Source organism: Etheostoma spectabile, chromosome 13, assembly GCF_008692095.1.
Source record: "Etheostoma spectabile isolate EspeVRDwgs_2016 chromosome 13, UIUC_Espe_1.0, whole genome shotgun sequence".
Lineage (NCBI taxonomy): Eukaryota > Metazoa > Chordata > Actinopteri > Perciformes > Percidae > Etheostoma > Etheostoma spectabile.
This window is the reverse complement of record NC_045745.1, coordinates 9,426,625-9,440,435: the sequence shown is the minus strand read 5'-3', so window position 1 is coordinate 9,440,435 and position 13,811 is coordinate 9,426,625. Positions and strand designations below refer to the sequence as shown.

Genomic DNA, 13,811 nt, shown 5'->3' with positions numbered 1-13,811 from the left:
GTCCCCAGAACACACTATAAAAACATCTCCTCACTATCTGAATAACATCTAACAACAATAAGGACCTCTCCTGAAGGTCATTTTCTTTTTTCATCCTCCTTGGCTACTAGCAGCTGCATCAATGAGGGGTTGTGTAATGCGATCACTAAAGGCTTGTATCATGTTGACACGCCGACAGTTTTGTTGTCATTATTTAGAATTCCTTATGGGGTCGACAGAAACTACGCACTATAGCTTCAACTACTTTACAACTCTTTGATTTTTATTAATCCCAATAACTCTCAAGACTATGACTACTACTGGAAAAAAATGAATGATCATTCTTCATTCACTTCAAATTGTTCATAAACTGTGTAAGCTCTTGTGTACACTGCACTTTACCAGCTGTAGCCCTTTCTAAAATGGCTTCACTCTTGCCTCCTCAGCTCCTGCTACAAGCAATGTGTGATAAAGCCTTCACTTCGCAATTACAGCCTGCAACGCCGAGAGGCAGCACCACAGATGCCTGTGTGTGTGTGTGTGTGTGTGTGTGTGTGTGTGTGTGTGTGTGTGTGTGTGTGTGTGTGTGTGTGTGTGTGTGTGTGTGTGTGTGTGTGTGTGTGTGTGTGTGTGTGTGCAGTTTTTTTGTACATATGTGTTTTAGGCTCCATGGAGGTGACACTCTGACGGGGAGTCAGATTTGAAAAGAGAGATTTTTGAGTGCTTGACCGTGAAAAAGAGAAACAAATGTAATGAGTGTTTGTGCCACTTTATTACCACACTCACTAGTCAAACACAAAGACACACACACACACACACACACACACACACAGCCGCGAAATAAACACATCACAGGTAGTGACAAGGTGAAAGGTGAAAGCAGGGTGACATCAGCGTCGTCGAGCTGAAGAACCGCCGTCACATGGGAGTTTTGAAACATCGGGGTGACAAATACACTGAGAGAGAGTGACAAAAGGTACAACTGTGTCCTCTGTTGTCTGACAATGACCTCTCAGCAAAACAGACGGGAGATAAAAATAGAACGTAGCAAGAGGAAAGGGTGAATAGATGGAATGATGAGAGATGGAAGAATGGAGAACAACAGAGAAAGACAGTAGGATGGACCATGAGGGATGTAGGAATAAAGGTGTGAACAGAACATAGAGAGAACAATATTATTATTTATTATAATTAGCAGGCTCCTTTTTGTTAAAAAATAAAATAATGAAACTTTTTTGGGGAATCTGCTCTTTTGATTTACAGAATGTGATTTGACATGGCAAGCATTGCCAGAAGAATGACATGTTAGAGCGTCAAGGATAGAGAGAGGGAAAGAGACAGAATGAGCGAGAAGTAGAAGAATGGTGGAATGTAAAGGTGAGATGGATAAAGGTTTAAACAGAAAGGGATGGATCAAAGACAGAAGGCAGAGTTGATGGATGGATGTAGCGATGAGATGAAGCGATGGACAGCTGCACGGGGGATGGAAAGATAGTGTTTGATGACGTTAGTTGGATGGGTGGAGAAATGAAAGGACAGATGGATAAAATGATGGAATAATAAGGTGGAGGAGCACATGAATGGAGACATGATGAGAGATGGAGGGATGGAATAACTCAAGCATGCAAAGGTGAAGAGTTGACCTGAGAGATGGAGAGGAATGAACTGATAGATGGATGGAGGAATGTGAACATGGACAACTGGATAGGGATAAAGAGATAGAAAAATCCTACAATCCCAATAAATTTTACGTAAAATTTACAGTAACTTATTGGCAACAATTGTCCAGCAAGTTACTGTGAATGCTTTTCACAGTAAAAGTACCGTACTTCCATTTGCAGTATTTTATGTATTCAATGTAAAATACAAAACAATTAAACACAATATAAGAAAAAAGTAAAAATACAGTAGTTTACTGTATTATTTACAGTACTATAGTGGCTATATTGGGATTTTTTTTTTTACTGTATTACTCAGACTACTGTGGTTTCTACTGTAATACTTAGACTACTGTGATTTTGTCCTGTCGACAAGGTTGTAATGTAACTTTACAGTATTCTACTGTAAAAATCATATACAGTAATATTACTGTGAAATCTAAAGTAAATCACTGTAGATTTCACAACCATTATTTACAGTGTATATAACACTTTATCTCTGCATTCCTCCATCTCTTGGTCCCTCTCCATCCCTTCATCCATCTTCTACAAGCACCCCTCCCACAGGACCTCATCATCTGTCTGTTCCCTGAGTGAGACACCAGCTTCGGAAAAATACCCCCCATCCGCCCCCACCCCTCTGTGATATACGTTCAGATTCGTCGCTGAATACAAAGCAGTCGGACGTGACACCATCGGTATTCACACGGCGACCGGGCTCCGGCCCTCCGCCTCCCGTGTGACTCCCTGCCAGGCGGCTGACCGTGATCGGAGTGGGGCGCGCCCGAGGTTTGGCTCTCCAGTCGGGGCCCGGAGCCTAATGTTCCGGCTAAACTGTTACAGAATAGATGTTGACACAAAAGTGGCAGGTTCAGATAACTGGCACGGCGGCGGGGGAGTCGGCTGGTGGTTGCCAGAGGACCTCCGTAAGTAAATGTGACGTGGCGTCGTTCATCAGAGACGCCGTGACACAACAGAGGGACTGTCGAGGGAAAGAAAGAGGGAAGAGTGACACCACTCCGTCTGTCTCTCGGTTTCCTCTGCCCTGTCTGTCTCATTGACTCTTTTTTTCATTTTGCCATTTCCAATTTTTTCACATACTATCCTGTCTTGTATCGTGCTTTTTTCTTAAATTTTTCTCTCACTCAAAAACCTTTTATCGAGGTTACGTCGTCTTTTTTCGACCCTTTTATGGCTTTCCTCCAGTGATTTTGTCATTTTTTCAACGTTTGTCGACTTTTTCTGGGCCTTTTGAGATTTGTTTTTTTCCCCAAATGTTTAAAGCTTTTTTTTTTAAGTCACTTTTATTGACATTTCTCTCTTTTTTTTACACTTTTGCCAATTGTTTTTTCTCCAAATGTTATAAAATTGACAAAAAAAACACACAAATTCAATAAAAATACTGAACTGATTATTTATTTAACGTGTGAGGAGCGTTTTTGGACAATTAGTTTGAAAGAAACCCACATTTCTGATATAGAAACTTTTTGGAAAGGGGTCAAATTAACCCGAAGACACCGGGAGGGTTAAGATACACGGATGTATTATAAAAGACCTGGATGCAACGTTAATGAAGGATAAAGATATTATTTACCAAGATCTATTCAACTCACAAACTAACAACAGAGGATGTGTTGCTGCAGAAATGTGACGTTCAACTGAAAGTTGGCTTCTCAAAGTTTCTGGCAATGACAAAAAGAAAACAATAAAAAGTATCATGCTTGTTCAGGCTATGTGGGATTACATTGTCTTATTTGTATTAAGGGTCCAAAGCAAACCATATTCATGCTGAGGAGGATATTTTAAACTAATAAATTAAAAAAACATAATGGACAGCCAGAGGCAGAAGGAGCCTAAGGAAGGATGATAAGGCTTAAGAGCACAGGTGAATGGGAGAGGGGTGTTAATTAAATGCATCATAGTTATTGTGTGTGTGTGTGTGTGTGTGTGTGTGTGTGTGTGTGTGTGTGTGTGTGTGTGTGTGTGTGTGTGTGTGTGTGTGTGTGTGTGTGTGTGTGTGTGTGTGTGTGTGTGTGTGTGTGTAATATGGTCCTTGTCTGAAATGATGCCAAGCAGTAATTGGGTGCCAGTGACTCCAAAGAAAATTTAATAAGAGCAAGGAAAAGATAAGTGGAAAAAAAGGTTATTAGGCATATTAGGGAACAAAAAAGAAACAATGAGAGAACGAGAGAAAGAGGGAGAAATTAAAGAAGAGGACAGCCACATGTTGAGTGAGACATATGGCGGACTATTATATCTACATGGTGAGGGAACGAGGGTGGGAAAAAGACAGATTTAACAAGAAAGATGTAAAAGATGTGCATGTGTGATTGTGTGCTGATAGTATTGTGAGTCCTATTATTCCAGATGATCTCCATCTTGCTGGATCTCCTCCCTAACTGCCCTGCTCAATTGTTTACACGCTACATTGCCATACATTTGCCATCTAATTGCATTTTTCCCCCCTTTCTTTCTTGCGACAAGATGTCCCCCACCCTCCATTATTGTTGCATTTCTAGCTGTCCTTGACTCGTCAGCTAATTAGTTTTGGAGTAATTACTTGCTTCAGTGATTTGTAATAGTCTCCCTTCTTGGTTAAAAAAACACAAGCTAGAAGTACGGCCTCACCAACCAGTCCAGTTGCAGTTTACATCCATGTCCAATATATAGTGTATGTATCAAAGACTTTGAAGGAGAATATATATATATATATATATATATATATATATATTTATTTATATATATATATATATATATATATATAAAATGTATTAACCCTTGTGTTCTCTTCACGTTGATGGTGCAACTTATTGTTTTTCTGGGTCAAATTTATAACTTTTTTTTTCAACGTTTTGGCCGTCTTTTTTTAAAACCGAAAAAGGGTTTTTGTCGCTTTTTCCAATGTTTCTGTCCATTTTTTTTCTGCGCCTTTTGATGTTTTTGTGGGCTTTTCCGCCCACGTTTTTGAACCTTTGCAGACTTTTTTGTCACTTTTTTCAACGTTCTTTTATTAAAAAATGTTTTTTGAGTGCTATTAAATTCAATGAAACATCAACATTTAAAGAAAGTAGTGTATCATTTATTTTACTTGTGATGAGGTCATAAGGGGCAAGATTCCAGATCGGCCCATCTGAGCTTTTATTTTCTCAGAGGCAGAGCAGGATACCCAGGGCTCGGTTTACACCTGTCACCATTTCTAGCCACCGGGGGGCCATAGAGCGCATATTAATGTTAAAAAAAAACTCAAAGTGACATTTTCATGCCATGGGACCTTTAAAAGAAACCAACATTGACTGTTGATAGGAAACAGGAAGGCTCTAAAACGATTTTGAGATTATTTTGTCATAATACTGTAGCTGGTCTCTCAGTACAAGAATGTACTTTCCTACTAATATAAAGCATGTTTGGACACATTTCAGTGCACACTGTGAGTATCTGTTACTGGACTACTTGTGTGATTAGCTTACTAGACATGCTGCAGCAAAGAATTTGCTTTTCAAGGGGCGCAGGATTCAACATTTCCGTTCCCATGCAACAGATGGAGCAATTATTTCTGTCCTGGGATTGCTCATGCTGTGTCTACCTGCCAGCCTTCCTACATAGTAATTAGAATTGTGACACTCCTTGTAGTTTCCGAGCTAAAACAAATGTATTTGACATGTTAAAATGGTAAATGTTTTCAATGTGTCTTCCAAAATGATTTCCAGTAATCTTCTCAAAGGTCTTTGTCAAAACAACAAAATGTAGCTGTGTCACCAAACACTGAACTGAAAACACCGATGGGTATAGTGCATATTGTCCCTTTCTTTCTATATCTACTTACACCCCTACTGTTTTTTTGTTGTTGTTGTTTTTTTTAAAGATGAACAGTTACACAAACACATATTTCCTTGTCTCCCATTTCTTTGCTTCTGTCTCCTCCTGACTCCCAGCTTTTGCATATTCTTCACTCAGGGGTGCACTCACAGTGTAACAGATGACATGCATTGTGTTTTTCTGACACTGCTGGCACCAGTGTGTGTGTGTGTGTGTGTGTGTGTGTGTGTGTGTGTGTGTGTGTGTGTGTGTGTGTGTGCGTGCGTGTGCATGCTCATGAATTGGCACTCCGAGTATCCGCACATCAACAATAAATCTGGCTCCTCGTGAATTCAGAGGACTACCAGAGCTGCTGTTCATTTATTCAGAGCATCATACAGAGTACTGTGAGAGGTAGACAGATAATGTAGGAGCAGAGTAACAAAACTGTTGTGTACTGTGTGTAAATTTCCCATTTTATCAGGATCTATAAACATCTATCTATCTATCTATCTATCTATCTAAGCAAGTATATGAATGTTGGAAATGAGTCATTGCATACTGTTTAAAGCTCTGAAAAATACTCTTGTTCCAAACTACATGGGGTACATCCCCGGTCCCTTAATTGCATCCACATTTCCTTCACTTGCTTCCCTTCCTCAAGTCTTAGTCCGTCCCACCCAGGAAGCATGAGAGAGATGCAAGGAAATGTGTTTTAAGACATTCTAGACATGCACCTCTGAAGCAGTGTTGTAGGCAGAAATAGTATTTTGGGCAGGCCAGTACAAAAGCTCTGTTACCATTTCTTTTTTCACATAATTTGAATATTCTTCATAACAAAACGTATTTTGATTATCTCTGTGGCCCATTGCTGACTACACCCCTGCTCGGAAGCATCTCGTGTATCGGTCAGCTGGATGAGCAGAGTTAGCAACAGCTTTTGAGCTCCACATCTTTTGGGAAGGCTGCTCTCGTGTATCCTCGCTCATAGCTCCGAGAGCCCTCCTCGATCCTCCATCCTAGCTCCTTGGGGCAGGAATGAGAGCTTTGAGATGGATTTCACGGAGGAGGGCCAGAACAACTTCTGGTTCAGGTGAGGAGATATCAAATAAGAGACTTGGGAAGCAGCAATAGCCTGCACGCCAACGGTAAACCCACACAGGTGCTTTTAATGATTGTTTTAGTTAATTAGAAGTCTTCTCAGAGCCGTGTGGGCGTGTACAGACTGTGTTTGATGGAAATCTCCCAGACTTCCCTCTTAGCTTTGTGGCAGCTGTCTGGGTCGAGCAAATTGCACCTTTAGCACTCCTTTTAGTACATTAAGGCGGTTTCCGATACATTTATTAATCGCAATATAGTCGACTGTATAGTGAGTATTAAGCAAAGATCCATCCATCCATCCATCCATCCATCCATCCATCCATCTATATGTTTAACCTGTTATCCTGTAATATTGAAGTTGATAAGTAAGAGTTTTGGCATGGCTAGCCGAGTGGCACTTTTTCTTTGATATTGGAAGGACGATTTCATTCATCGTATGTTTTGTTATGTTGTGCATTATCAAAAAAATCAATTGCAACATGGGTACACGGACCCACGCTAACTGCTTTCAGCCTAGGCTTAACCCTTCTTTTGTCCTAGGGTCAAATTTGACCCCTTTAAAAAATTTCCATATCTGAAACATGGGTTTCTTTTTAACCAAATCACCACAAAAAATGGATTTGATTCCATACAATGCTCTTTGTAAATATAATTCATCACTGTCATTCCTCGGATCTTGACTATTAATCAAAATAATTCCTAATTTCTGTTTTTTTCACTCAAATATTAGGAATAATTCTATATAAAGGAGGGTTATTGACAATTAATTCCAAAAAGTACTATAAAACTAGTAGTAGTAAGTTGTTTTTAGTGAAAACTGAAAAAAAAAAGGTCTGAAAAAGGGACAAAGATGTCAAATTTTGGTCCCTTTTTTTTTGGGGGGGGGGGGGACACAAGGGTTAACAGCTCACAGAGCTACTGGAACTGAGCTTCGGTAACACTTTTAAAAAAGCTCATCATTTTGAAAAAGAAGTAAAAGTGTATCGCCTCCATGTAGCTACAAAGCTCCACAGAAAGCAGTGCGTTGAGCTATTTATTGGTGAAGTGAAGAAGGAAACCTAACGAGCACATGGTTGTCTCCACTAGTATTCATTGTTAAATCTGTGAATCAGCTGACAGCTGCCATCCTCCCAAGAAACAGCAAGTAACAAACTTTTCCACACCCAAATTCCAAGCCTTTTAAAACCAAGCCAGATCCCGTTGATTCTGTGTCTGGTGAAGGATCGGTGAGTCCTAATTTCAGCAAAAGCTGGCTCCTCTCCTTCCTCCTTGTTATCTTTGTTTCGCCAGCTCCTTCTCCTCCCTCATCACAGCAAAGAAAGACGTCACCATCTGTGGCAACACTCGACACCTCATCTATTAATCACATCCGCATTTACTAGCATATTTAACACAGCCTGCCAACTGCACGCAGGGACATATTGTGAGTAAATATTTCAAAAGCTCTACGTATGTCAATTAGTGCCAATGTCTCCTTCATTTAACTGTGAACAACTTGTAGGTGTCTTGAAAAATAAAATAAGCAAACAGGTAAGGAGATACAAAGCTCTTATACTCTGTGTGGCGAAACAGAGACGCTACCATTGGCAGTCCAGTAGGACATTACATATATATATATATATATACATGAATATATACATAACATTGTCATCCAGACCGCTGCAGGTGTACCAACACATTCTCGCTCCCATCTCGTAAAACACGGGCGCTTGGTCAGGTGCCTTTGTCGTTGTTATTGACGCTAACGGTCTCCTTTAGAGTCATATAACACGCTTGGTCGGGTCTATTGGCGTCCCTTTTGACCCTTGTGTAGTCTTTTCCTCAACAAGAAAAAAAACACTTTCGTTGTCCCTATCGCAATGTTTTTGTTGCTTTAAAAAAAAAAAAAAGTGTTACGTTTTTTGGTGGGTTTTCAACATTTTTATCGTTTTTTGTCCCTTTTGTTGACAATTTGTCACTTTTTTGACATTTATTTTGACATTTTTAAAGTTTTTGACGCTTACTTCCTGTGTTTTTGTTGTAGTTTTTGTATATGTCGCAGAATATTGCAATATATTTAAAATTGCAATAATATTGTACCGTGGCATAACTATCATGATGATATCTTGTCGGTAGGTGTCTGGTGATTCCCCCCCTAGTTCAGGCGCAGATCTGCACGGTGGTTTTGGTCGGCCCCTTGCCATGCTTCAACAGGTGCGTCTCAGCAGACGTGGAATGGGCCTTGTTCTCGTAAAATCCTTTTTATTCCTGTGGATGACCAGGTATCATCACAACCAATTACTAGACTAAGAATCACTAAGATCTCATTCTATTCATCTCTGTGCACCCTATTTAACCTCTACAGGTTGATATAAATGGCTCGGGAGGCAACTACAGTATAAACAGAGTATAATGCTTACCTTTGAGTTCATGGGAAAAAAAGAATACAGCTGTTACTGCAGCCATTTTAAACTGATTCAAATTTGTTTTGGGATGAAAAAAAAAAAATGTAAAGACAAATAGGATCATGGCCATTAGTGCATGAGTGATTCATATTCATTTAGTGTATGTTTATGGATAGCAGATTGGCCTCTACAGCCATCTAAAGGCACACAAAGTAGACGAGCCAACAGAGAGGACCGTCATACTCGCTTCCAGTGACCATCTATTCAGTGTTTCATATTCAGCATGGGAACGTCATAGTTATGAAAAGCAAGTGTTCAAATTACCGACATCTTTCCAGTTAAAACACATGACATGTGAGTCCATGGATGAAATGGATCATGGGCGGGTGGAGGAGTTTCTCTCACCTTCCATAGGTCACAGCTTGAGCTTATCCGGTTGTCAAACAGCCATTTTAATAATATGTTAAGTTTCACTGCAATCCTTGCTGCGTTCTGCTGGGAAAATCCTGCTGTTTCGACACGCTACACATCCCATAAAATTCTGACCTTTTTAAGAGCACCTGATTGCTTGACATTTGCAGTGACAAGCAAACTTGTGTTACCGCGCTGTTACAGGGCAGAATGCAAAGGAAAATCAATGTCACACGTACGAGAGCAGCCGGCAACAACCTTGTGGCTCGGCAGTTAATAGCACATCCACTCTGGCATTCTGGGCACAGATTAAATATAAAGAGGGGAACGTAAGAGTAAATGGCTAGCATTGATTTCATCAACGCTGCTTGAGTTTGAAAATATGAATAAATATACTAATTATATAAAGACTATTTTTATATTGGGACCACAGGGGAAAATGTGAGAGCTAAGCAAATCAGGCTTGATCGTATCCCGTAGAGCAGCAAAAGCTGATTATCTACGTGTTAAATGTCTTTTAAATGTTGGCCCCTCAGAAGTGAAACAATAACCGTTGTGTTGTCTTCCAGTCAACCTGCAACTTTGTGTTTTTTCCGGGTTGAAATTTCAACATTTTGTTGTTATTTTTCTTTACTTTTCTCTACGTTTTTGTCAATTTGATTCCAATTTTTTTTTCACTTTTTCAACTTTTAAGTATGTTTTTTGTCACTTTTTAAACATTTTTTTGTCGCTTTTTCCAATGTTTTTGATGTATTTTTGGTCACTTTTTCAGATTGATTTTTGGTCACTTTTTCAGCTTTTAAAAAAGAATAAATAAAAGACTGTTTTTGTAGATTTTTTTCCCTGCATTTTTTGTAGGTTTTTTTTCAACTTTTTTCAACCTTTTATCAAGAAAGAAAGTTTTTGTAAATGGGTTAAATTTGATCAGAGGACAACAGGAGCGTTAAAGGAACGACAATCAGTATTTTCATTAAAAAAGACGTGGTCAAAGCAGGCGGTGTTTTTATTGAAAAAACAGCAAACAGACACAGAAACACTACTCCCAATGAATGATCATGTTGCTCCGTAACTGCTGGATATGGAAATACGCAACAGTTTGCTAACAAGTTTGCATATCAATTCATAAGTGTTGATATGTCAATATTGTGTTCACAGCTTGTTTCCGGTGCCCCCAAGTGGCCAAACTAAATGTGCGGAGTGCCTTCAGGGATGGTAATGTCAGTTTTTTGGTTGGTCGGTACACCGATTTGGATATTCATGGTGCCCAGAAGATGAATCCAAATAACCTTGGTGATCTGAACTAGTGGGTCAAGATTTTCAGTAATCCTGTGAAATTTCTCAACATCTACAAGATGAATTGGCACCTTGTATGCTAGTAACTTTGGTAATCCCCTAACGTTTACCCGAACCACCATGAGGTTGACATTTCTAATTTCCAATGAAGTGTCTCGACTATTACTTTGAAACTCAGTACACACATTAAAATGAATGTCCCTGTGTTGATGAATTTAAATAACTCTAAAATCCCCTGACTTTTCATCTAGCAAAATCTTCAGGTCAACATTTAAAATCCAATTCTTGTTGCAGAACTGATGACATTTCCCATCAGCCTCAGCTGCACTTTGTGTTTAGTGCTAATTGGCAAATGATGGCATGCTAATAGGAACCAAAATGCCTTGTGGAGAAAAAGGTCTGGTTGAGTTTAGGTGATTAGATTAGATTAGATTAAATCTTCTTAGTCTACAAGGCCCAGGAAAGACTGTCTTAATGGTTAAAACCAACCAATGTCAGGTGTTAGAAGACAGGATAGGAAGCGTCGTTATGAGAGATGGTGTGGCAGCATTTCCACCCTAAACTGCTTCTTAAACAAAGGTCATTTTTACCCTCTTGAACAAAACCAATGATGTCTTTTCTGCTAAGGTTAGCTTCTACCATGTCGGGGTGAAAGGATGTGCCTGCAGCTAACGTTCAGTCAGTGTATGTCCTCTTCTAAATCCCAAACTGTAAAGCTTTCTTTTAACAATGCTGCAATGTTTCATGGTAGGTTTTCCCTTAAAAGCTGGGCCTTCTCAACAATATAACAATCTCCTAACTGCTGCATGTCGCTGTAGGCTACGGGCTACATCAAAGTGGCTCAAAGACGAGAAGAAGTTAAAAAAAGAGGCCTCAAAGAATCCTTTGATCTTAAAAAAAGTGAATGAGAATTGTCTTCTCCTCTCCAAGGACATTGGTTTTGAGCAGCCAGATGCTTCAGTGGATTTAAGTGGCCCCTGGTGGACGGCATGTACCTGGAAAGGAACAAATGGATTACATTTCAATTATTTTATTTTAAAAAGGACAGCGCACATGAATAAACATTTCTGTAGATGTGCCAGTGTTAGCCATCCAGCTAATTTTCATCTGTAGTCCTTTGGCCAGATGTTTTGGGACAAGAGCACCAGAAAAAAAGCAAGACATTAGTACAGGATGAACTTTACAGCCAGAAGTCAATAAGACACCATAAAGACCGCTAAAGCAACAAATAAACTTTTTTCAAGATGCCATCCAGAAAGATAGCAAGCAGCAAGACATTAGTACTTCATTCAGTATACATCTTCTTGCACCATGAAGCCGTGCAAAGCAGTAATAAGAAATGACACAGAAAAATGAAATAAAATACATGGATAGAGAACTTGATACAACATTAAAAGTCGCACCACAGGTTATATATAATAGTTTACAAGTAGTTTAATTACAAGATAATCTTTTATACATACCCAGGCCATGCAGAGCTGACTATATCTGACAGCAGGCAAGACTTAAGACTAACCCTAACTTGTAAACTTGGATTACTTGCATACAACTAACATGTACCATTCAAAAAATAGATACTGTAGATATTCAGAATCAGGAGATCAGCAGTTTGAGAACTGGCACAGGAAGGGGTTAAATTGGGATTGTTTGAATTATTGAGACTGAATAAAGTGTACAAATATAGCTCAATGTAAATTGTTTCAGGAAGACCTAACTATTAATCAATGCACTCCTAAATCCTAAATCAATTCAGATATTCAAATATTCGGACAGCGATGAAGTCTAAATGCCAAAGACTTAGTACATTTTATTTGAGCTGTACAATAAATCATATCTGCATATCTGCAAATATGTCTCTCCTGATTGAAATGATTTCCACCCAAAAAAGCAGTTAGGAAGGGAAAAGGGACTCTCGCTGAGCCAAATGGGTTCAAATGAATGTTGAAACTAAAAGGTTCCCTAGTTTAAGGGGGGGGGGGGGGGAGGGGCTGATGGCTCTCTATCCCTAAATAACATATATACGAAAGATTTGTATAGCGATGGAGTCTAATTGCCCAAGAGTTTGCACATTTCATTTGAGTTGTAAAATAAATCTTTGCATATAATTTGCATTTCTGCAAACAATTTACCCACAGGTACAGTGTTTTGTGCGTGTGCAAGATGCTACTGCAAAGCACTGTGCTTGTTCTTTTCCTCCCTAGGGGAATTCAGAAATACTCCAAAACTCCAACCTGTTTTTGAGTTTTCCAAACACACACATGGAACAGCTCCTGCCTGGCAGGAGGCTACCATCCCCCTGCTGTGAAGAAGAAAAGGTTTGGCTCCTGTCGGCGCATCGCCACAGCTGTTGCAGTTGACCTTCGGGCCTTGATCAAAGAGGCCTGCTTTGTCTGGTGTTAATATCAAATGATGAACATTCAGCTCCCGCTCTGCCCTTTATTTCCGCTGCCAAACAGACAGCAGGAACACATCAGCCGGCCCTGATTGGTATTCACAGACGCTTGTATGAATGATTATGAGGCTGCTTGATACTGTTGGACAATAAAGAGAAGACTGGCTGCTTGAACGGACAACACCAATGCTTGTTAATGTTCATTTCTAAACACATTCTCTTGTTGAGAGTGAGATGAGAAGATCGATACTACTCCCAGACACCAACTATGAAGCTACTGCAAGAGGGTCATTAGCTTAGCCTAGCATAGAGACTGAAAAGCTTTGGCACTGAACAGGGATTTGGAAATAGTCTTCATTTTACCTATAGCCACCATCTCTGTATTTAGAAATAATCTCTATGCAATAATCCCAAATGGCTCTCCAAACCGTACGGTATACAGTAGGTTGTTATACGACCCACAGGACCATTTTCTGTCCTCATATCTAAACCAGAGAACATAAGGTCCTGACCCATAATGAGACAAAGTTCCATTTGTTCCATAAAAAAAAAAAATGTAACACTTAACTAATACATGAATCCCTTTTATTATTAAATGGGACACAACCCTGTGATCGGTGAAAGTCCTGTTTGTTTGACCAATACACCCCCCACAACTTACCTCCTTATGCGGAACTTGGCGCTCTTTAATTTGGTCCCCTTACTTGTTGCTTTGCAACATTTAAATTAGCCATAGCAAACCATGAACACCACTGGCTCTAGCAGTTGCTGCTTCCTGTTTGGTGCTGGAGGGAGCGC

General features: G+C 39.7%; 1 long non-coding RNA gene across 1 annotated transcript in view; it reads left to right on the top strand.

The window, feature by feature from the left end:
* Positions 1–6,035: 6,035 nt before the first annotated feature.
* The window catches only part of LOC116701082 (uncharacterized), a 10,370-nt gene continuing 2,594 nt past the window's right edge, over positions 6,036–13,811 (top strand). The window contains exon 1 of the long non-coding RNA XR_004334807.1: positions 6,036–6,142. This is a non-coding gene — a long non-coding RNA (uncharacterized LOC116701082). The remainder of the gene's footprint in view (positions 6,143–13,811) is intronic.